The sequence below is a fragment of the Cryptomeria japonica genome, chromosome 3 (genome assembly GCF_030272615.1).
Source record: "Cryptomeria japonica chromosome 3, Sugi_1.0, whole genome shotgun sequence".
In the NCBI taxonomy this organism is placed as follows: Eukaryota; Viridiplantae; Streptophyta; class Pinopsida; order Cupressales; family Cupressaceae; genus Cryptomeria; species Cryptomeria japonica.
The window spans coordinates 909,311,159-909,338,006 of NC_081407.1; positions in this window are offsets into that span (position 1 = coordinate 909,311,159).

Here is a 26,848-nt window from a genome sequence, read left to right on the forward strand (position 1 = left end):
CGGTTCAATCCTAACCGTTGATCATATTGCATTGATTACAATAGTCTTGAACAGATCTCAAGACATTCTCCATCATTTGTTCTTCACCACTTCTTGGAGGCTGATAACCCATCACACATTCTCCACCATTTATAGAGACTTTGTACATTCCCGAGGTAGATAGGATCAATCTCCTTCATGCAAGATCCTTCACGTGCACAAGGCTAACGTGGCAACACAATTTGTTCTTCATTACAATGCTAACACATCAGACAATGTCATTGGTTGAATCACATAGGCATAGAACACTTCATCCAGAAACCCTGAAGCTAAGACTACCAACTGGTAGTCATACCATATGAAACCTTGATACAAAACATTCCATATACCGGTTCACATTCCAACATACCGGTTCACTTGGACAGCCATACTGCTTCACTTTTTCACATATATCAGTTCTCTTGCAAGTGCTTACTTCAATATACCGGTTCACTCTTCATTATATTGACATCAATGACAACATACAATATCATTGTGTCAACATACTCTGCACATATGCCAACAATCCCTCATTTTGGTATTGATGGCAATATACAAAGATATCTTCTCCGCTTCACATCTTCTCCCCCTTTGACAACAATGCCAAAGTGAAGGCATAAACACCTATGTTCTACTATGATGCTCCCCCTAAGGAGTAGCATCCTTCAACACACCAATCTTGAGAAAAATATATCAATGTAAGTCCTGACTAATGTGGGGCACACACCTTTAGTTCACCTCTTGAAGGGGCAACACCCCTAATTCACCTCTCAAGTAGGTAAAGGTAGCCTTCGGTAGAGGCTTGGTGAATATGTCTACTAACTGCTCCTTACTGGAAACATGTTCCAGTACAACTTCTTTGTTCTGAACCTTTTCCCTTAAGAAATGATACTTAAGCTCAAAGTGCTTGCTTCTAGAATGTAAAACCAGATTCCTGGAGATGTTAATTGCACTTGTGTTGTCACAAAATATACTTACCGGTTCAGATACAGGAACTTTGAAGCCATTTAATACATGCTTCATCCAAATTGTCTGGGTGCAGTTCATAAATGCTGCAACATACTCTGCTTCTGCTGTAGACTAAGAGATACAACTTTGTTTCTTACTCATCCATGAGACTAGTCTTCCACCAAGAAAGAATGCACCACTGGTTGTGCTCTTCCGGTCATCCACATTACCAGCCCAGTCAGCATCTATAAACACTTTTAGGTTGAAATCATTACTGTATGGATACCATAATCCATAGTCAATAGTTCCCTTCAGATATCTCAAAATCTACTTGTCTACTACCAAGCGGGATTCTCTTGGGCTTTTCTAGAACCATGTAGCAATTCCCACTGTATGTGCAATGTTCAGTATGCTATGTACTACATAGTACAATTTACCAATCATTGATCGGTATTTCTTCTCATTTACCAACCCTGAGTCATCCTCTTTGGATTATTTACAACTGGTCACCATCAGTGTACCAACCAGTTTGTTGTCTTCCATGCCAAAGGTTTTCAACACCTCTTTGACATATTTGGACTTATTGATAAAGATTCCATCTTTCATTTGTTGAATCTGTAGTCCAATGAAGAACTTAATCTCCCCTATAAGTGATATTTCAAACTCCTTTTTCATCTCATCTACAAAATCATGACTCATCTCGTCATCTCCTCCAAAGATTATGTAATCAACAAATACCTCACAAATCAAAATCTGGTCTCCTTCTGACTTCAGGAAAACATTACTATCCTCACTTGTTCTCTCAAATCCAATCTTCACAAGATGGGAGTGCAAGTGTTCATATCATGCTCTAGGTGCCTACTTTAGTCCATACAAGGCCTTATGTAGCCTACACACCATGTCACTATCTTCTGATAGGGCAAACCCATCTAGTTTCTCTATATACACCCCCTCTTCTAGTATTCCATTCAAGAATGCAAACTTTACATCCATTTGATATACTTTGAATCCCTTGAATGCTGCATATGCAAGAAGCATACGAACTCCTTCCAATCTAACTACTGGAGCAAAGGTTTCTCCATAGTCTTCTCCTTCTTCTTGGTCATATCCTTTACACACCAATTTGGCTTTGTTTCTAACCATTGAGCCATCTTCATTCAGCTTATTCCTGAAAACCCATTTGGTGCCAATGACATTTTTATGCTTTGGTCTAGGTACCAAAGACCATGTACCATTCTTTTCAATTTGGTCAAGTTCCTCATCCATTGCCTTGATCTAGTCTTCATCTTGATGTGCCTCTCTAAATGTTTTAGGCTCAAATTCAGAGATCATGCAAGATTTTTCTCTGATCTTTCTTCTTATAAGAATTCCTGCATCCTTTTCTCCTATGATCTGCTTTGGATCATGATTCAACTTTACATACCTAGGAATGATCTTAGTTATTTCTTCTTGCTTTTCTTCTTCATCCTCATCTTCATTAGCATCAACATCAACATCCACCGGTGTAGGAGCACTATTACTGGTGCTTGGCTATTTTGCAACCGGTTCCCAGAAGGTTACTACCAGTTCATCTCCTACTTCCTCACTACCGGTTTCCTCAAATTTCTCAGAGGTTTCATCAACTCTAGCATTGATTCTTTCAACAATTCTCTGAGTCCTATTGTTGAAACATTTGAGAGCTTTTCTCATTGTGGAATACCCTAGGAATATTCCCTCATCACATTTAGCATCAAACTTTCTCTGATGTTCACTCCTCTTGATATAACATTTACTACCAAACACTCTAAAGTAGCTTACCACTGGTGTCTTATCGGTCCAATACTCATAAGGTGTTTTTTCCTTACCCTTTTTGATGAGTACCCGGTTCATTGTGTAGATTGCAATGCTCACCGCTTCTCTCCAAAAGGTGTGAGCAACCTTTCCTTGGATCAACATAGTTCTAGCTACTTCAACCACAGTCTACTTGTTTCTCTCTACTAGGCCATTCTAGTGTGGAGTCCCAGGAGCAGACAGTTGCCTCTTGATGTCATTCTCTTCATAGTATTTGTTGAATTCACTAGAAGTGAATTCTCCTCGATCAATTCTTAAGCACTTAATCCTCTTATCGCTTTCTTTATCTACAAGTTCTCTGAAGGCTTTGAACTTTCCAAAAGCTTCAGATTTGTCCTTCAAGAATGTGATCCACATCATTCTTGAGCAATAATCAGTGAGAATCATAAAATACCTATCTCCCTGCTCACTCCTAGTTTTCATAGGACCACACAAATCAGTATGTACAAGATCAAGTAAATTGTTTGCAGTGAAAGGTTTACCTTTGAAGGTTGAGGAAGACATTTTCCCTAGTTGACACTCTTTGCACAAAGGATTTTCCAGTTTGCTCAGCATAGGAAATCCTCTAACTGCCTTGATCTTACTAGCCTTCACAATATTGTCAAAGTTTACATGGTAGAGTCTCCTATGCCATATCCAGCTATCCTCAAACTTAGCCATAAGACATGTACTGACATTAGCATTTAGCTGAAATAGGTTACCTTTGGTCTGCATATCGATAGCCATCAGTTCACCATTCTTTCCCTTGATTTTGCACACTCCATTTTTGAATTCCAGAGTGAGTCCATTATCATTTAGTTGAGCAACACTCAAAAGGTTATGTCTAAGACCTTCTACCCAATACACATTGTCAGCACTGCTTCTTCCATTCAGAGAGATAGACCCTCTGCCTTTTACCATACATGGTGCATCATTACCAAAATTAACCACACCACCATCATATTCTTCCAGAGATAGAAACTTACTCCGGTCAGTAGTCATATGGTGAGAACAACCACTATCAATAATCCACTCATTGGAATTACCAAAGTAGGAGACAAGAGCCTTCTTGTTTGACACATCTTCCTTGACTGCTACAAACACAATATCTTCATTTTCTTTATATTTTGATTCCTCATCAGTGACACCTTCATCAACTACTACAAAATAGTTTCTTTGGTTTCCTCCTTTGAACTTCTTGAACCTCTTCGGTTTATCCTTGTTGTCACCATTAGGGCAGTTTACAGCAATGTGTCCTATCTGGTTACAAGAAAAACATTTCAAAGGGATCTTACCTCTATATTTACCGGTTCCCTTGGGAAGTCTCTTGGAAAGAAGAGCTTCAAATTCCATCAGGATCTCCTCATCATCCATTTCTCTACTTTGTCTTGGTTCACCACTGGTACTAGCTTCTTTGCCTTTTCTAGATGGTGGAGCAGATGCTCTGAAGGTTGATTCGATTTTCTGAATATTGCCATCATAATTATTTAGCTCATAAGCTATTAAATTTTCAATGATGGATTCCAAGGATACCTTTATCTTCTCTATAGACCTCAACTCCTGAATAGCAGCAACCCTTATTGCATAGACCAGTAATAAGGATCTCAAAACTTTGCTAACAACAATGGAATCTTCCATTTTACCACCTACACTCTTGATATCTCCAAAAATAGTTTTGATTCTTATTCCATATTATTGAATGGTCTCTCCTTCAACCATCTGCATGTCTTCAAACTTTCCCCTAAGGCTTTCTTCCTTAGCTTGTTTCACATGCTCATCACCGCCATAGATATTCTCAAGGGCATCCCATACTTCTTTGGGATTCTCTTTGTCCTGAACATCAATAAACTCAATGTCAGATAAACTACGAATTAGGGCTTCCATGACTTGCCCATTCTCCTGAATCTCCCTCTTTTGATCATCAGTGAGAGTACCAGCAACGATAACATAAGCATTCTCAACATAGCTCTAATGTTGAGCACCCATGCTTCTGATGTATATCTTCATTCTATCTTTCCATATTTTAAAGTTGTCTCTGTTGAACTTTGGATCTTCCCTCTTCATCATTAGAGTAGGATCTTTACCTCAAGCGGTTAGGCTTACAACACAGAGGACCTAGAGGATGCTCTGATACCAATTGATGAATCGATGATGAACAATTAGTACCAAATTGGTACTAAGAGGGGGGGGTGAATCAGTACTGATAAAAATACTTTTCCTTGAACCAGTTTGACTGAGAACCCTGCACTTTGACTAGCAAGCAATAACACTGGTCTGAACCAGATTACTACCAGTTAAACACAGTGAAAGACATAAACCAGTAACTCAGCTTTCCACATAATCTAACATCTTATTTCCACTTCACCCATATGCATACACTAGTAGTACTTTAACAGAAATGTAAAGACTTATAGGTTCAACATGCTTTACCTCTTAATAGAGAATAACAAAGAATCACACATAACAAACATATTTTTCACGTGGAAACCCAACTGGGAAAAGCCACGGTGGAGATGAATACCCACAAGCTGTTCTTTGAACCCTTTTGAAGTCCACTCTGTTAGGAGCCTAATCCGGTTAAATAATTTACAATAGGTTCTGTTAGGAATAAATCCTTCTAGGGATCACCTGGTTAAGGGATGGCTAAAATACCTAGTTAAAGGTTAAACCCTGTTAAAGGTTACCTTGTTAGAGGATTTTTAGAATTCAATGATTTTGAGTCACCCTGTTAAAGGATTTACAGCAAGCCAGTTAAAGCTACCCTGCTAAGGGATTTTCCAACTGTTGAAGTGGTTAGAGGTCAACAGGTATTACAATGATTTGGTAACAACACTCAATGCCAATGCAGATCTGCTTCAGTTCCTTCCTTTTGCACTCACACTCTACAAGTATCAATTCTCATATCTGGTCTATCATGAATCACGTATCTTTGCACTTAGATACACACAACATTTTCCAACAACCTCAACATGAAAATCAACATCGACCTTATAGGAAATAGATAGGTCAGTAGCATAAACCCTAAACCCTAAACATTTAGGTTAAGCAATTTAGTCAGTTCAATCCTAACCGTTGATCATATTGCATTGATTACAACAGTCTTGAACAGATCTCAAGACGTTCTCCATTATTCATTCTTCACCACTTCTTGGAGGCTGATAACCCATCACGCATTCTCCACTATTTATAGAGACTTTGCACATTCCTGAGGTAGATAGGATCAATCTCCTTCATGCAAGATCCTTCACGCGCACAAGGCTAACATGGAAACACAATCTGTTCTTCATTACAATACTAACACATCACACAATATCATCGGTTGAATCACATAGGCATAGAACACTTCAACCAGAAATCCTAAAGCTAAGACTACCAACTAGTAGTCATACCATATAAAACCTTGATACAAAACATTCCATATACTGGTTCACATTCTAACATACTGGTTCACTTGGACAAAAATACCGCTTCACTTTTTCACATATATCAGTTCATATTTCAACATACTAGTTCACTTGGACAGCCATACCGCTTCACTTTTTCACATATACCGGTTCTCTTGCAAGTGCTTACTTCAATATACCGGTTCACTCTTCATCATATTGACATCAATGACAACATACAATATCATCATGTCAACATACTCTTCATATATGCCAACAATTCCCGCAGTAAAAATGATCAAGGTTGTGAGATAAGAAGATGAAGTGGAGAAATAAGGTTTTCCTTATCCCACGCGTTCCCGTGGTAAAAAAGAAAAAGGTCGTGGGATAAGTAAGACAAAGAGAGAACGATGCAAACCATTATCCCGTGACACTGAAGACCAAATGATGGAACCATAGGGGCACATAACATGCATGTTATGTGATTTGCAGAGCATGGCCCAATGGTCAAATTTTTCATTTGGAGGGTTGATGAAGGTTAACCAGAGGACAGAGGGGAGTATTTTGAGGATGTGGCACATGCAGATTGGTTAGATACCATCTTTTTAAGGGAGAGATGCTACCAATGGAGATTTGTTGTGTTGATGCTGCAGGTATATTTTTGCGACCAAATCAAATTGGATCATAATGACAAAGCCTAAGTGGGAGCTCACATTGAATGAGAAGATGGTTGAGTGGCTCCATGAAATCACAAGATCCATCAGCAAGATTTCACAACTTTGGGCACACCAGGGGATCATTGACTGAGAAGATGAAAGGACACAGAGTAGGTGTGGATTACTAAATGTAGTAATCTAGATTCAAAGATCAGTCAAGGTGCAGTAGGGGACAAACTTAAGAAAAACTTTGTGTTGCTCAAGACACCTACCCATGTTGACTATCCTGAAGCTCGTGGTCCCAGATCCTAGAGGCTATTCTCATTGTTTTCTGCATTGATTGCCTCTGGATGGATTGTGTGCATAGTAGGAAGATGGACAACTCATTGTGTATTTTGTCCCATACAATCAAATTTTGACAAGTGTATCTCACATGGCCTATAGCTTGTTTTTCTCCCTTGTTCTTATTAAAGGGAATTCAGGGCTAGTAAGAAGAGGATTTTGATTGTAATTTTTTTGGAAGCAAGGATTCCATGTGCATAGTGCATTTTTTTTCATGATAGCTTAGTTTTCTTTCAGTTTGTAGTTTCTTAATGTTTCAAATAGTTTGCAACCTGAATACAAATAGTTTCAAAGGTTTTATTTGCATTTGTCTCTCTTATGTATGCTCTATTTTATGAAATGAAATGATCAAGGATCTTTTTTTTTGTCCCTACAAGTCAAGTGTATATCTTGTTGTTTGCTTATCTTCAAGGAAGAGATTAATTTGCTTCTTCAAGGTATAGAAATAGTATTGTGTATATCTGAGATTCTTTAGTATGGTTGTTGGTGAAACCAAAAGGGAGAATGTTGATGTAATGCATTAACATTAAAAGCTCAAAGATTGCATGTTTCCCTATTTGAAAGTTATTTTCTACATATTGTAAGGTTGACTCTCCTACCCATACAAGGCACTGGTCAAGGTTGTTACTTTCAGTTTTTCAGGATCTCTTTAGTATCAAAATCTCTTTATTTTCTACATTTCTTTCTGCACTAGGAGTAGGATTAGTGTACAGCCTCCCCCTTCCCTCAATGAAGTTCATAGATACATAGAAACTAAGGTTAAAGCCATAACCAAGAGTTAATCCATCTTTCTTTGGTATATTTTCATTGAGATGATCTGTTGTAGCATGTAATGTCAAGAGTAGTTGATGCTGAAATACTAGGACATTGCATAGGTTCAATAGCCTTGGTCTTGTGGATCCAAAAGTGTAGGAGATCTCTGTCACTGTGATTGAGTCTTTTTCATTGGTCAAATCCTTTTCTAGGTCTGATCTTGAGTTAGTGTCAACTCCTCTAGGACTTAGACCTACTCATTTAGGAACCAACAGATTGGCAACTCTGTTGGGGACAAGCTTGCCTAAACTTTATTGAGCTACCCATGAGTCTTTGTTTGCATGGTTTTCATCTTGGAAGATATCTTGTACTATCTGGTGTGAAGGCAAAGTCAAGTGACTCTACTGATAGAGAAGACCCAAAATGATAAAATACTTTGAATAGCTTTCTGTTGTTCAAAATGCTTTCCTCTACACGGAGGTGGTGACTCTATCTTAAAAGAACCTAATAATGAAGCAAGAAGAGCTCCAGTTGTGAAGGAGCTCTCAGTCAGATGCAAGAGACTAGCTACTACAACTTTCCCAAGTATTCTTCTTTCGAAGAATTTTTTAAAAACCAAAAAGTTTAAAGTTTTGTAATGTGCCCTTAGTCAATGTCGTAGCACTTATTAGAAGGGAATTTTTTATAGTTCCAATTGTCATACTTCTCATTTGTATGTTTCAGTCATTTTTTTATATGAAGAAAAGTAAGTTATCTTTGTAATATGTCCATTCAAGGAATTTAGAGCTGATTTGTATTTGTTTTATATGTTGATATACGTAAAGTCTTGTTGTAAAATGTATCAAGTCATGTGTGACTATGAAACTTATATGAGAAGCTTGTAATGACAAGTAAGATGTATAGTCATTGTATTGTCCCAAGCATAATGAATAATCAACAAATTGAAGGTATGCCTAGATAGGTGTTCATCCCTGAGAGGTATAAGCCTTTAAGTTTTAACAACATTGAGGGGTACCCACATCCCTTCCCCATTGAGTTTAAGGATCAAGTGCCTTTGTTTCATGCACAAGAATCTGAATCAACAGTCCACCATGTTGAAGCATTTAGTGAATTTGTTGAAGAATTTCAGTTTTGCAAGGAAGATGTATTCATGAAGTTCTTTGCGAGGTCATTGAAACATAGTGCAAAGGACTGGTATGAGAGTCTAGAAATATAGAGTGTGTCTTCATGGGATTTCTTTAGGAGTTTGTTCTTGGAAAGATTCAGTGATGATACAATCAGTTATGAGCAACCTCCTATTTCTCAAAATACTCCAGCATGTGAAGATGCATTGTATGCACAAGAGCATCAAATGTTAAGTGTTGAATATGGATTTCAAAACATGTATGTCCCTACTGTCCCATCTTATACTTTTCAATAGTATCAGAAAATATATCAGCCCTAAATAATGCAAGAAAATAGCTTATATGTTGAGAACCCAATGATGTATGTCAACGCTCAGTTGGACATGAAGAAACAAGAGGGTGAGAAACCTTATGCACTTTTGTCATGGTTCTTGAAGGTATTAAAAAACATTCCTATGAGAATCATGCTTCAAGAGTCCGACTGGATAGACTTTTTTTCCAAGTCTATGAACTTGGCGTCATTCAATGGCTAAGAAAATCAAAACCAACAAGTATGAATCAGATGATTGCATGGATTGACCTATTTGAGGGTGTCAAGTCTAAGGTGTAGCTTGGTAATGAAAGCTTGCATGTTGATAATGTCAAGGTTGAGCAAGAACATGCTGAGGATGCACAAGATGATATGTGCTCTCCCTACATTGTAGAAGACAAATCATATGATCAACATGTTGAAGGTGACAATATATGTGAACAATAGTTGGTTGAAGAGTTGGAACCTGAGAATGAGTGTTATGACAACCTGAGTGAAGATGAAGATGAACATCTAGAAGGTCAACACTATTTCCTAGATGGTGACTTTGAGAAGGTTGTTGGAGATGCAATCTCCCATAACAAGACTGACACATGCTCTTATGAAACTAGTGGGTTTTCAATTGAAAAGGACAGTAGTATGCGACAAAGAAATGAACAAGAGGACACTTGTTCTTGTTAGGATAATTGGTGAACAACTGAGAGGGGGGAGTGAATTAGTTGTTAACAAATTGTATCAATTAATCCACTTAATAACCTTTAACTAGATTAAGTACCGGTAAAGGAGAAATAGATGCCGATAGGAACAAATATCAGTAAGCAATACAACTTAACAATTAAACAAATAATCAATGCAAAGAAACCATACCACATAACATCATAATTTATACATGGAAAACCCAGAAAGGGAAAAACCATGGTGGGAATCCTACTCATAGTCAGATGATACTTCTATAGAAAGTATGTGATACAATGAGGGGCCTGCACATGTAGGAAGGAACACTCCCTAGAGCACACTGCTCATTACAAAAGAGTCTCACTGACTATAGAAAGATTATAACCACCTCAAATAAATGTACAATAATCTAGAGTAATAAACCTCTAGAGATAGCATCTACCATTCCTAATTACAGTCCCAGTTAAGCTCAATACCAGAAGCCTTTAACCTCTTCCTTAATCCCAATTTATCACCTATGATCGACCAAATTTCCTTCACATATGATATTGTATATCAAGACCATGACACTTATTCCCCCATTCCCATACCATGATCTACAATGAGATCTTACATCATTTTATACCAACCCTAAGTCCTAAACCATTTAGGTCAGCCACCTAAAAGATAGTACAATAAGATCATTACATAAATCCATAATACAATGATATTCCATGTTGTCTTAAGACCAAAACAACAATGACCAATCCATAGAACATCCTGGTAACATGTAGAGTAGACATTAACATGATACTGGTCCATAACCTAGATAGGCACTAGACCTATTTTAGGTCCACCATGCCAAAGCAATGTCTTCAAGCAGTTGAAGCATGATCAAAAAACATCTTCAGCATCCTAAAAGCCACACCAACACCACTTACGCATCCTGTCAAGATTCCTCAGTGAAAGCTCTGTTGGTTAAACCTTAAATCAATGTCGGTAAGGGTTTACAAGAGTGTATGATAGCATCTGTTTACCAAGTCAATACCAACTAACCAAAACATGCTCTAGGAACATGCAACACATAAAATAAAGCATACTCCATTGATCCAAACATGTCGAAAGTGTCCAATAGATAGTCTCTTCTACCTATAACCAAAACCTGTCTGTTAGTAACCAAAATATGTCTATCGGTAACCAACCATAACAACTAGTTTTGACATCAATGACAAAACATCAATGCAACACATAATCAATTCATCCATAATACCAACAATTCTATCAGTAGTGAAGGCATCTTAGACCTGCTAACAATGGAGTACCTGAGATATGCACAAGGAAAGAGTAATAAATTCTTGCACCCTGCTGATTTGGATTTTGATAGTGAGGTTGTCTCTTATGAAGCTTCAAAAAATGCACCTTCTATTAATCCCTATCCCATGTTTGAACCAATTGATATTCAAAATGACAAATAACTTGAGGACATTGGATTCGTTGGATTCAATTATGACACATGTGTTGATGATGATTTGCATGTTGATAAAAACTTAGATTTTTCTTTTAACAACATGTGTATGGATGCTAATGTTGGCACTCCTTGTGAGGATGATGGTGCACATAGGGGGGAAGTTTATGATGTGAGTGACATCAAATGGGACTTAGAGCTAGAGGCTAAAGTTTCTTATTAGCTTCATGATTTGCAATTACACAAGAGGATCATAAGTGATCCTTTTTCTTTTCTTGATAATGGTTTGCTTGGTGTAGACAATATGAAGGTATGTTCTTTTGAGAACTTTCTTTCAGATAAGTAAACTAATGATTTGAATAAGGCGTATACTCCCAACTGTATGTATGAATGTGAGCCTTTTTTTTTTCAAGTGGGAGGTTCCTTTCTTGGGCATGACAATGATTTTAATCATGATGAATGTTATGTTCAACATGGAAGTCTATTTTTTAGTGAACACAATACCTTTTTGTCGCACAGTAATTTAAATTTTCAATCATTGCACAAGTTTCACATGTTTAGTGATAGTGGGTACAATGATATTTTTTAGTATGGTAGCTAGGTAAGAGATGCCAACATGTTTGATTAGTGGAATCCTAGTTATACTTTTAAATTGGCTTCAATGTAGTTTGAGGAGAACAATGTTTATGATAGAGGAAAGTGTTTTTCAATCTTTTCAAGTGGCCTTGGGCCATCACATGTGGTTTGATGTTAAAGCCACACAGGTTTGGGGGAAAGAAGACCTTTTTTCACTCTACAACCAATGGAGTAGGCACCTAATCTTCTCCCTAGAGATCTAGGATCTTGCCTTGCCCACATGGGCCATGCATCCCCGAGCTAGAGCCACTGTTGGGACTTCAAAAAATTTGTCAATTTTGAAGTCCCAAGCTCAAAATTTTGAATTTTTGCACTCAAAATCCGCTTTGTAGGATAACATGTAGGTTATCGTTCAATGCTCATATAACATGAAGATTATATGAAGTATCAATAACATGATGTGTTATTGACCTCGTGCCTAACATTAGAATCTCATGTCAATAACATATCATGTTATTTGTTGGCCATTTGGTGGAATTGATTATGTGTTGCATTGATGTTTTGTTATTGATACCAACACTAGCTGTTTAGATGCTTTATCGACACCCTTATGGTCCCAGTAGGTTAAGTGGTTTCTGGTTGATTTGGATCCGACAAGATCCGATAGGATCCACTATAGTTTGGTGATGGAATTGGATTATTCATGATACTCATGCTCATATTTAGTTAGTTGGTTTTGATCTAGTGATCAGATGCTATCCTTCTTGTTTGAAAACTTAGTTTCTAGTTCTAGCGAGGGTTTCACTGGCAGAGCTTTTGATGAAGATCTTTGATGAATTGCATAAGTGGTGTTGGTGCAGCTTCTGGTGGAGTTTCAGGATGTTTTTGGTGATCATGTTCAAGACTTGGTGGATGGAGATCATTGTTGTAGCATGTGGACCTATATTGGGTCCTAGTTGATCTAGGTTATGGACCGACTTTAGTGTAATGTGTGGATTAGACCTCTCAATGTGTTTTCGGGATGTCTTATGTGTTTGATATTATTTGTTTGGTCTAAGGCCGACATGGTTTGTAACTATGTAATTGGTTTATTATTTGGTGGCCATCTAATTGTTTATGGTTGAGGGCTTGTATATATAGATGTGAGATCTCATTGTAGATCATCATGGTTATGTTAGAGGTCATGGTCAAGGAATGTAATGTGCAAATAATGTAATATCATTCAGGTAGAGGATTCGGTTGATCATTGGAGATTTAATTGGGTTTATGTAAGAGGATTCATTCCTCTTGTATTGAGCTTAACTGGAACTGTACTTAGGCATAGGAGATGCTATCTTTTGTAGTTCAACACTTCTCTAGATTCTAGTCTGGATTTCTATGTAGTTAGTGAGGCTCCTTTTGTGATGAACAGTGCACTCTAGGTTGTTGGCCTTCCTGCAAGTGCATGCCCCTCAATTGTAGTTCACATACTTACTACAAAAGTATTATTTTATTGTGGGTAGGCTTCCCACCATGGTTTTTCCCTTTACTAGGTTTACCACGTATAAATCTTGGTGTCATGTGGATGACTCTTATTATGTGATTATTGTTTATGCTTAATTGGTGTAACTGCTATTTTGGTATTTATGTTTTGGGTTTTGGTATTAAAGTTTTAAATTACTAATAGTTCCAATAATCTATGACAACTAATTCACCCCCCCCTCTCAGTTGTCTTCTGGTTATTTGAACTGTCTAACAATTGGTATCAGAGCTTTGGTCCTCTCTGTATAAAGCTTAACCGTTTGAGGAAGATCCTATGGTGACTAATAGTTCAAGTTCATCTAGTTCTTTTGGAGCTATCTTTTAGAGGAATATTGCGAGGGTTGATGGAACAAATTACATAGTATGGAAGATTCAGATGGAGACTCATCAGAGATGTCTTGGCAAAGATATTTAGGAGATCACATAGAATATTGTCACACCTTATAATTCAGGATTTGGCAATCCTCCTCCAAAAAAACTGGACAAGGAGCTTGAGAATGATCTGGCATTCATGGAAAGGGTAAATGAGATTGTTATGGGAATTCAATGTTGTGGTTGAACTCTGAGCAAAGATGAAATTGTTTCTAAAGTCCTGAGAGCCCTACCACTGACTTACAAAATCAAGGCGACTGCTATTAATGAGTTGAGAACAATGGCTAATACATCTGTCAATATAGATACTTTGGCTAGGAAACTATCTACTTTTGAGCTTGAATAATTTGGACCTTCTGGAGCTGTGAAGACTGAACCTTCTTTTCATGCATCTACATCTACAACCAGTAAGTAAGATTGGAAAGCTTTATATGAAAAGGAATTAGAAGATATGAAGAGAGAAGATGATGAGTTTGAGCAACTTGAAGCACTATTTGCTAGAAGAGTACCTAAAGGACTTGTAGGAAGTAAGTATGAAGAAAAAACACCTTTTAAATGTTTTGTATGTAATAAGATTGGCTATTTTGCATTTAGATGTCCTAAAAGGATTTCAATATTTGAAGAAAGAGTTAGAAGATCATTTAAGCCTAACCCTAGATATCAGAACAAGTACAAGTACAATAAAAACATAGACAAATCATGTTACATAGCAGATGAGGAAGGTATTACTGATTATGAGGATGAACTGGAAGAATATTCTGCTAGTGGTTCCAACAATGGGAAGGAATGGGTGTTCCTAGCTATCAAGGAAGGTGATCTGGAATTGGAAGTGAATGTACCTAAAGAGAAGGCACTTGCTACTAAAATTGAAGACAAGGATGAATGGGTAATTGACAGTGGTTGTTCACATCATATGACTAGAGATAAAGGGATTTTTCTATCTTTGCAAAAATTTGATGGCAGTCTAGTTAGATTTAGAGATGACAAAGCATGTATGATCAAAGGAAAAGGAACTATATCATTGGATGGTAAGAACAATGTTTGCCATTTGATGGAATTGATTATGTGTTGTATTGATGTTTTGTCATTGATGTCAACACTAGCTATTTGGATGCTTTACTGCCACCCTTCTGGTCTCGGTAGGTTAAGTGGTTTCTGGTTAACTTGGATCTAGTATGATCTGGTAGGCTCCGGTATAGTCTGGTGATGGAATTGGCTTGTTCATGATACTAATACTCACATTTGGTCAGTTGGTTTTGATATCATGATTGGATGTTATCTTGCTTTCTTAGAAGATTGTTTTCTGGTTTTGGCGAGGGTTTCACTGGTAGAGATTTTGAAGGAGATATTTGATGAATTGCATAAGTGGTGTTGGTGCATCTTCTGATGGAGTTTTAGGATTCTATTGGTGATCATGTTCGAGACTTGGTAGTTGGAGATCATTGTTGAAGTGTGTGGACCTATACTTGGTCCCGGTTGATCTAGGTTATGGACCGACTTTAATGTAACGTGTGGATAGGACCTATTGATGTATTTCTGGGATGTCTTATGTGTTGATATTACTTTTTTGTCTAAAACCAACATGGTTTCTAATTATGTAATTAGTTTATTGTCTAGTGTCTGACCTGATTGTTTATGGTCAAGGGTTTGTATAAATAGATGTAAGATCTCATTGTAGATCATCATGGTTAATGTAAGAGGTCATGGTCAAGGAATGTAATGTGTGAATAATATAATACCATTTAGGCAAAGGAGTTGGTGGATCATTGGAGATCAAATTGGGTTTATGTAAGAGGATTTAGTCCTCTAGTATTGAGCTTAACTAGAACTGTACTCAGGCATAGGAGATGCTATCTTTTGTAGTTCAACACTTCTCTAGATTGTAGTTTGGATTTATATGTAGTTAGTGAGACTCCTTTTGTCATGAGCAGGTGCTCTAGGTTGTTGGCCTTCCTACAAGTGCAAGCTCCTTCATTTTAATTCACATACTTATTGCAGAAGTATTATTTGACTATGGGTAGGCTTCCCACCGTGGTTTTTCCCTTTACTGGGTTTTCCACATATGAATCTTTTGAGTGTAGGAAAATTGGTAGATAAGAGATTTCAATTACAGTTCAAGGATGGAAAATGCAAAATCATTAATAGATCTGGCTTGAAGATTTCAACTAGTACACAAACAAAAGGTAATATATTTCATTTGAACTCTGGTGAGAAGACATGTTTGATTACATAGATTGATGAGAGTTGACTATGGCGTAAAATGATGTGTCATGTGAATTTTGATTGCATTGTGAAGATCAATTCAACTAAGGCAGTTAGAGATATACCTAAGATTATGAAGCCCTATAATCCAGCATGTAAAGAATGTCAAATGGGTAAACACATCAAAACCTCTTTTTGGAGTATACAAGATAAATCAAATGATGTTCTTGATCTTATTCATACTGATTTGTGTGGCCCTGCTAGAGTTAAAATTTTTCATGGTGATAGATATTTCATGCTAATCATTTATGATTATTCTAGAATGATGTGGGTTACTTTTTTGAGAGAAAAATTTGAAGCATTTGAAAAGTTTAAAATCTTTAAGGCTAAAGTGGAAACTAAGACAAGATTGAAGATTAAATGCTTGTGATCAAATCATAGTGGAGATTTCACATCCGATAAGTTTAATAAATTTTGTGACAAGCATGGTACAAGAAGATAATTTTTAGCACCCTGAACACCTCAGCAGAATGGAGTTGTGGAAAGGAAAAACATAACTATCTTGGATGTTGCTAGAACAATGATTATGGGAGCTAATCTACCTCATATATACTAGAGAAAAGAAGTGAGTAAAATGGTTTATACATTCAACAAAGTACATATCAAAGGAGAAACCGGTAAGACACCTTATGAATTATGGTTTGGAAATACACCTATAGTTAAGTATTTCAGAATTTTTGGTAGTAAATGTTATATCAGAAGAGATGATACTATTGGGAAATTTGATCCTAGATGTGATGAAGGCATATTTCTTGGTTATTCTAATGAAAGTAAAGCGTATAGATATTATAACAAGAGATTATAGAGAATTGTGGAGAGTGCTAATGTTAAAGTAGATGAGATAAATAGAAGTCAAATCAGAGTTTATGAGAAGGAACCGACAGTGAAAATGATTATTTGTGAGTTGGTAGCACCTTTACCAGAACAAAGAGTTGAATTAGATACTCTAGCAACATCAAATAATTATATAGTAACTAAATAATAGGGAAGAGGAATAGAGAGTTAGAAGACTCCTAGGTATGTGAGATTGAATCATTTTGAAGATCAAATCATTAGGGATAAGAACAATGCATTGATGACAAGAAGAAGACTGACAACTAATGAGGTATATTTAATTTCACAAGTTGAACTGGTATGAATAATTGGGGCATGTAAAGATGAATTTTGGTTAAAATATATGGAAGAAGAATTAGATCAGATTGAGAAAAATAACACATGGACTTTGGTTCCCTAACCTAAAAATAAAAATGTTATTAGAACTAAATAGGTTTTTAAGAATAAATAAAATGTGAATGGTCAAGTTATAAGGAATAAGGCTAAATTGGTTTGTAAAGGATATTGTCAGAAGGAAGGAATTGATTATGGAGAGACTTTTGCACCGGTAGCTAGGATTGAAGTTGTAAGATTATTTCTTGCCTATGCTGCTTATAAAAACTACAAGGTTTATCAGATGGATGCTAAATCTGCATTTTTGAATGGGGATCTTGATGAGAAAGTTTATATTGAGCAACCTAATGGTTTTTCACTATCAAATGATACATATATAGTTTGTAGGCTAAGGAAAGCTTTATATGGATTGAAACAAGAACCTACAACTTGGTATGCAAGGTTGGATAAATATCTTTTGAAGATTGGTTTTACTAAGGGTAGTGCTGACAATAATTTATATTATAAAATCAATGATGATGATATACTAATTGTTGAAGTATTTATTGATGATATTATTTTTGGAGGTGAAGATAAATTATACATAGAATTTTCTAAGAATATGGAGAAAGAATTTGAGATGTCTATGATTGGTGAGATGAAATTTTTCTTAGGTTTGTAGATTACTCAGACTGACAAAGGCATTTTTATCTGTCAAACTAAATATGCTAAGGAATTATTGAAGAAATTTGGTATGGGAGATTCTAAACCCATAAGTACACCTATGGTTACAAGTGAGAAATTGACAAGAAAAGATGTTTTTGCACCAATAAATCCTACAAAATACAAGTCTATGATTTGAGGTCTACTTTATTTGACTCAGACTAGGCCTGGCATTATGAATGTTGTTTGTATTGTTTCAAGATTTTAGAGTGATCCTAGAGAAAATCATGAGATGGTGGTGAAAAGGATTTTTAGTTACTTGCAAGGTTCAAAATATGGCTAGTGGTACCCTAAGGATGATAACTTCACTTTCTATGCATATACAAATGTTGATTGGGATGGAGATGTTGATGAGTGGAAAAGTACTTCCAGTGGAGCTTTCTTTCTTGGAAAGAAATTGGTTTCATGGGTCAACAAGAAATATTCATGCACTTCTCTATCTACTGTTGAAGCTGAGTATGTTGCTGCTACTACCAACTGTACATAAGTTTTATGGATGAAGCAAATGTTGAAGGACATAAAGGTGGATTATGATGCACTGATAGTTATTCACTGTGACAAATCTACTGCTTTTGATATATCAAAGAATCTGGTATTTCATTCTAAGACAAAGCACATATCTATGAAGTATAACTTTTTGAAGGAGAAGGTGGAAGCAAATGAAGTTAGACTGGTTTATGTGAACACTAAAGAATAGATTGCACATATTTTCACTAAATCGTTATCCAAGGAATAATTTGAGTATGTGAGAGACAGATTGGGATTTTTTGCCCCTCCGGTAGAGACTTGATTGATGTAGTTTGTCATCAGTCTAGCATACATTATCTGAGATACTAATCATTCTAGCACTGATGTGGGATGCTACTACTCATGGGGAGTAGTCGGCTTTGAGATTAAGAGGCTTATGTTTTTACTTTGATATTTCTATCATATTTCTGGCATTGATGTCAAAGGCGGAGAGATATTGATGTGAAAAAGTAAAAGTCAAAGGGGGATACTTGTTTGGAATTTCTTGGTACTTAGATGTTTTTCACATCTAGTGTTACCATCAATGCCAAAGGGGAAGATTGTTGGCCATTTGGTGGAGTTGATTATGTGTTGCATTGATGTTTTGTCATTGATGTCAACACTAGCTATTTGGATGTTTTACCGACACCCTTCTTGGTTCTGGTAGGTTAAGTGTTTTCTAGTTAACTTGGATCTGGTATGATCTGCTAGGCTCTAGTATAGTTTGGTGATTGGATGCTATCCTGCTTGCTTAGAAGATTGGTTTCTGGTTCCAGCGAGGGTTTCACCGGTAGAGCTTTTGATGGAGATCTTTGATGAATTGCATAAGTGGTGTTGGTTCATATTCTGATGGATTTTTAGGATACTGCTGGTGATCATGTTCGAGACTTGGCAGTTGGAGATCGTTGGTGAAGCGTGCTGACCTATACTTGGTCCATGTTGATTTAGGTTATGGACTGACTTTAATGTAACATGTGGATAGGACCTATTGATGTATTTCCAGGATGTCTTATGTGTTTATATTACTTGTTTGGTCTAAGGTTGACATGGTTGGTAATTGTGTAATTAGTTTATTGTCTAGTGGCTAACCTGATTGCTTATGGTCGAGGGTTTGTATAAATAGATGTAAGATCTCATTGTAGATCATTATGGTTAATGTAAGAGGTCATGGTCAAGGAATTTAATGTGTGAATAATGTAATATCATTCAGTCAAAGGAGTTGGTCTATCATTTGAGATTGAATTAGGTTTATGTAAGAGGATTTAGTCCTCCGATATTGAGCTTAACTGAAACTATACTCAAGCATAGGATATGGTATCTTTTGCAGTTAAACACTTCTCCAGATTGTAGTCTAGATTTATATGTAGTTAGTGAGACTAATTTTGTGATGAGCAGTGTGCTCTAGGTTGTTGGCCTTCCTGCAAGTACAGGCTCCTTCATTGTAATTCACATACTTACTGCAGAAGTATTATCTGACTGCGGGTAGGCTTCCCATCGTGGTTTTTCCCTTTATCAAGTTTTCCATGTACAAATCTTAGTGTTGTGTAGATGGCTTTTATTCTATGATTATTGTTTATGCATAATTGGATTAACTGCTATTCTGGTATTATTGTTTTGGGTTCTAGTATTAAAGTTTAATTGTTGAATGTTCCTATAATTTGTGACAAATTATTCATCCCCCCTCTCAGTTGTCTTTTGGTTATTTGAACTGTCTAACAAACAATACTGACAATGTTTATTACGTTGAAGGTTTAAGGCATAATCTTTTGAGTGTAGGACAATTGGTAGATAAGAGATTTCAATTATAGTTCAAGGATGGAAAATACAAAATAATTAATAGATCTGGTTTGGAGATTGCAACTGGTACATAGACAAAAGGTAATGTATTTCATTTAAACTCCAGTGAGAAGACTTGTTTGATTACAAAGATTGATGAGAGTTGGCTATGGCATAAAAGGTTGTGTCATGTTAATTTTGATTGCATTGTGAAGATCAGTTCAACTAAGGTAGTTAGGGATATAACTAAGATTATGAAGCCCTATAATCTGGTATGTAAGGAATGTCAAATGGGTAAATAGGTCAGAACCTCTTTTAGGAGTATACAAGATAAATCAAATGATGTTCTTGATCTTATTCATACTGATTTGTGTGGCCCTTCTAGAGTTAAAAGTTTTCATGGTGATAGATATTTCATGCTAATCATTCATGATTATTCTAGAATGATGTGGGTTACTTTTTTGAGAGAAAAATTTGAAGCATTTGAAAAGTTTAAAATCTTTAAGGCTAAAGTGGAAATTGAGACAAGATTGAAGATTAAATGTTTGAGATTAGATCATGGTGGGGAATTCACATCTGGTGAGTTTAATAACTTTTGTGAGAAGCATGGTATAAGAAGACAATTTTCTGCTCCCCGGACACCTTAGCAGTATGGAGTTGTGGAAAGGAAGAACAAAACTATCATGGATGTTGCTAGAAAAATGATGATGGAAGTTAGTCTACCTCATATCTATAGGAGAGAAGCAATGAGCACAATAGTTTATACATTCAGTAGAGTACGTATCAAAGGAGAAACTGGTAAGACACCTTATGAATTATGGTTTGGCAATACACCTACAGTTAAGTATTTCTGAATTTTTGGTAGCAAATGTTATATCAAGAGAGATTATATCATTGAGAAATTTGATCCTAGATGTGATGAAGGCATATTTCTTGGTTATTCTAATTAAAGAAAAGCATATAGATGTTATAAAAATAGATTGGAATTGTGAAGAGTGCAAATGTTAAAGTAGATGAGCTAAACATAAGTCAAATAAGAGTTTATGAGAAGAAACTAGCAGTGAAAATGATTATATCTAAACTGGTAGCACATTTACCAGAATAGAGTGCTGAACCAGTTACTCCGGCAGTGTCAGAGAATTCTATAGTAACTGAAGAATAGGGAAGAGGAACAGAAAGTTAGAAGACTCCTAGGTATGTGAGATTGAATCATTCAAAAGATTAGATCATTTGGGATAAGAGCAATTGAGTGATGACAAGAAGAATACTGGAAACTAATAAGGTAAGTTTAATTTCACAAGTTTAACCGGTATCAGTAATTGAGGCATGTAAAGATGAATATTGGTTAAAATCTATGGAAGAAGAATTAGATCAGATTGAGAAAAATAACACATGGACTTTGGTTCCTCGGCCTAAAAATAAAAATGTTATTGGAACTAAATGGTTTTTTAGGAATAAATTGAATGAGGATGGTCAATTTATAAGGAATAAGGCTTGATTGGTTTGTAAAGGATATTCTTAGAAGGAAGGAATTGATTATGGAGAGACTTTTGCACCTATAGCTAGGATTGAAGTTGTAAGATTATTTCTTGCCTATGCTGCTTATAATAAATACAAGGTTTATCAGATGGATGTTAAATATGAATTTTTGAATGGGGATCTTGATGAGGAAGTTTATATTGAGCAACCTGATGGGTTTTCACTATCAGATGATACAAATATGGTTTGCAGGTTAAGGAAAGCTTTATATGGATTGAAGCAAGCACCTAGAACTTGGTATGCAAGGTTGGATAAATATCTTTTGAAGCTTGGTTTTACCAAGGGTAGTGCTGACAATAATTTATATTATAAGATCATTGATGATGATATACTAATTATTGAAGTATTTGTTGATTACATTATTTTTGGAGGTGAAGATAAGTTATGCATAGAATTTTCTAAGAATATGGAGAAATAATTTTAGATGTTTATGATTGGTGAGATGAAATTTTTCTTAGGTTTGCAGATTATTTAGACTGACAAAGGTATTTTCATTTGTCAAACTAAATATGCTAAGGAATTGTTGAATAAATTTGGTATGGGAGATTCTAAACCTGTAAGTACTCCTATGGTTACACGTGAGATATTGACAAGAAAAGATGTTTTTGCACTGGTAAATCCTACAAGATACAAATATATGATTGGAGGTCTGCTTTATTTGACTCAGACTAGGCCTAACATAATGAATGTTGTTTGTATTGTTTCAAGATTTCAGAGTGATCCTAGAGAAAATCATGAGATTGTGGTGAAAAGGATTTTTAGATACTTGCAAGGTACATCAGAATATGGTTTGTGGTATCCAAAGGATGATGACTTTAATTTATGTGCATATATAGATGTTGATTGGGTTGGAGATATTGATGACAGGAAAAGTACTTTCGGTGGAGCTTTCTTCCTTAGAAAGAAATTGGTTTCATGGATCAACAAGAAGCAGTCATGTACTTCTTTATCTACTAGTGAAGCTAAGTATGTTGTTGCTGCTACTAACTATACACAAGTTTTATGGATGAAGCAAATGTTGAAGGATATAAAGGTGGATTGTGATGCATCAGTAGTTATTTACTATGATAACTCTGCTACTATTCATATAACAAAGAATGTAGCATTTCATTCTAAAACAAAGCACATATCTATCAAGTATAACTTTTTGAAGAAAAAGGTGGAAGTAAATGAAGTTAGACTAGTTTATGTGAACATTAAAGAGCAGATTGCAGATATTTTCACTAAACCTTTGCCCAAGGAATCATTTGAGTACCTGAGAGATAGATTGGGAGTTTTTGCTCCTTTGGTACAAACTTGATTGATGCAGTTTGATATCAATCCACATGCATTATCAGAGATACGATTCATTCCAGCACTGATGTGGGATGTTACTACTCAGGGGGAGTAGTCAGCCTTGGGATTTAGTGGTTTATGTTTTTGCTTTGATATTTTTGTCAAATATATGCTATTGATGTCAAAGGAGGAGAGATATTGATGAGAAAAAGATAAAGAAAGAAAAAGAAAAAGTCATAGGGGGAGAGATATGAATAAGAAAAGTAAAGGGGAGAGATATTGACATTCAGAGCTATATGTGGGAGATTTTTGGTTGTCTTCCACATCTAGTGTTGCCATCACTGCCAAAGGGAGAGATTTTTGGCCATTTAGTGGAATTGATTATGTGTTGCATTGATGTTTTGTCATTGATGCCAACACTAGCTATTTGGATGCTTTACCAACACCCTTGTGGTCCCTGTAGGTTGAGTGGTTTCTGTTTGATTTAGATCTGGCATGATCTGGTAGGCTTCGGTATAGTTTGGTGATGAAATTGGCTCGTTCATGATACTCATGCTCATATTCAGTCAGTTGGTTTTGGTCTAGTGATCAGATGCTATCCTACTTGCTTAGAAGCTTAGTTTCTTGTTTCAGCAAGGGTTTCACCGGTAGAGCTTTTCATGAAGATCTTTGATGAATTGCATAAGTGGTGTTGGTGCAACTTTTGGTGGAGTTTCATGGTGTTGTTGGTGATCATGTTCAAGACTTGACAGATGAAGATCATTTTTATAGCGTGTGGACCTATACTGGGTCCCGGTTAATCTAGGTTATGGACTGACTTTAATGTAATGTGTGGATTGGACCTCTCAATGTGTTTCTGGGATCTCTTATGTGTTGGAAATTATTAATTTGGTCTAAGGCTAACACTGTTTGTAATTATGTAATTGGTTTATTATCTAGTGGCTAACCTAATTGTTTATGGTCGAGGGTTTGTATAAATAGATGCAAGATCTCATTGTAGATCATCATGGTTATATTAGAGGTCATGGTCAAGGAATGTAATGTGCGAATAATGTAATATGATTCAAGCAAAGGATTTGGTTGATCATTGGAGATTGAATTGGGTTTATGTAAGAGGATTCAGTCTTTTGGTATTGAGCTTAACTGGAACTATACTCAAGCATAGGAGATGCTATCTTTTGTAGTTCAACACTTCTTCAGATTGTAGTCTAGATTTCTATGTAGTCAGTGAAGCTCCTTTTGTGATGAGCAGTGTGCTCTAGGTTGTTGGCCTTACTATAAGTGTAGGCCTCTGAATTGTAATTCACATACTTAATGTAGAAGTATTATCTGACTGTCGGTAGGCTTCCCACTGTGGTGTTTCCCTTTACTGGGTTTTCCAAGTATAAATATTGGCGTCATGTGGATGACTCTTATTTTGTGATTATTTTTTATGCTTAATTGGTTTAACTGATATTATGGTATTTATGTTTTGGGTTTCGGTGTTAAAGTTTTAAATTGCTAATAGTTTCGGTAATCTATGACAACTGATTCATCCCCCCCCCCCCTATCAGTTGTCTTCCAGTTATTTTAATTGTCTAATAGTTATTGACCACCTTCAGTATTTGGGTAGTGTGTTATTGACCGCTAAGGCAACAATAGGTGGCTATTTATTTTGCAACATAGGAGGGAGTCTTTTCAAGCTCTAAAATTCCATTTTTGAGTTGACCAGTCCATCTAGTCAACTCACTTAGTTTTCACCAGCTGGAGGGTTCCATGTCATTGGTGGGCTTGTCTCCATGGTTCATTCTTACCAGCTAGAAATAAGATGATTTGTTATCCCACAAGGCAAGGTGACCCACCAAAGGGTCACGCGGGATAAGGCAAGTGAAGTAGCAAAGGGAAGAAACATTATCCCGAGGAGTAGATGGCAGCATCCAAAGATCTTCTGGTATAACTCCTAGCAAAGATTTGCGAGGGGATAAAGTTTTATCCTAGGGTAACCTCTGAATCTTGTAAAATCACCATAGAAAAGTTGCCCTAGGGATGTTTCCAGTTATCTTGAGAGGCCTCGGGATAATTTTACAAAGAAACAGAGAAGATATTATCCTGCAGTGGTTAGCAATGCATCTCTTGTGGTGCCAGGATAAGGAAGTAGGATGGAACAAAGAAAAAATTATCCTGGAGGAATAGAGGGCATATATAGTGCAATAATTTGGGTTTCAGTGAGAATATGCATATGGATACTTGGGCTCTGGGATAAGATAATTAGTAAAGGAGTAATGAAATTTTTATCCCGGAGGGTCATGAAGGTCAAAGAAAAGAGGCTCGGGATAAGAAGACAAAAGGGAATAAAATGCAAGGCTTATCTTGGGGGGCTAGGAGGTACATCCTTTGATGCTCCAGGATAAGAAATAACAAAGGAGACCAATGAAGGATTATCCCGCCAATGTTTTTACTAGTTCAAATGGGATCGTGGGAGAAGAAGATGAATAAGAGAAAGAAGGTTTTCCTTATCCCAAGTGTTCCCATAGGGATAAGGAAAAGAACACGGGATAAGTATGACAAAGAGAGAATGATGCAGCCCATCATCTCATGACACTAAAGACCAAATGATGGAACCACAGGGGCACATAACATGCATGTTATTCAATTTGCAGAGCACAACCCAATGGTCAAATTGTCCATGCAGAGGGTTGAAGAAGGTTAACCAGAAGACATAGGGGAGTATTTTGAGGACGTGCCATGTGGAGATTGGCCAGATTCCATGTATCAAAGGGAGAGACACTACCGATGGAGAATTGTTGTGCCGACGCTGCAGGTAGATTTTTGTGACCAAATCAAATCAGATCATAGCAACAAAGCCTACGTGGGATCTCGCATTGAATATGAAGATGGTTGAGAGGCTCCATGAAATTAGAAGATTTGTTAGCGAGATTTCACAGCTTCGTGCGTGCCAGGGGATCATTGACCGAGAAGATGAAATGACATAGAACAGGTGTGGATTACTAAATGTAGTAATCCAAAGATCAGTCAAGGTGGAGTGAGGGATGAACTTAAGGAAAATTTTGTGTAGCTTTAGATACCTACCCCTATTGATTGTCCTGAGGCTCATGGTCCCAGATCCCAAAGGCTATTCTCATTTCTACTTGTAGTGATTGCCTCCGGATGGTTGCATGCAAAGTAGGAAGAGGGACACCTCATTGTGTATTTTGTCCCATGCAATCAAATCTTGACAAGTGTATTTCACATGGCCTGTATATTGTTTTCATCCCTTATTCTTATTAAAGGGAATTCAGGGCTAGTGAGATGAGGATTTTGATTGAAATTTGTTTGGAAGAAAGGCTTCCATGTGCATAGTGCATGTTTTTTCATGACAGATTAGTTTTATTTCAGACTGTACTTTCTTAATGTTTTAAATAGTTTGCAACTTGCATACAAATAGTTTCAGAGGTTTTATTTGCAATTGTCTCTCTTATGTATGCTCTATTTTATGAAATGAAATGATCAAGGATCTTTTGTTTTATCCCTGCAAGTCAAGTGTATATCTTGTTGTTTGCTTCTCTTCAAGGAAGAGATTAATTTTCTTCAAGGTATAGAAATATTATTGTGTATATATGAGATTCTTCAGTATGGTTGTTCGTGAAACCAAAAGGGAGAATATTGATGTAATGCATTAACATTCAAAGTTCAAATGTTGCATGTCTCCC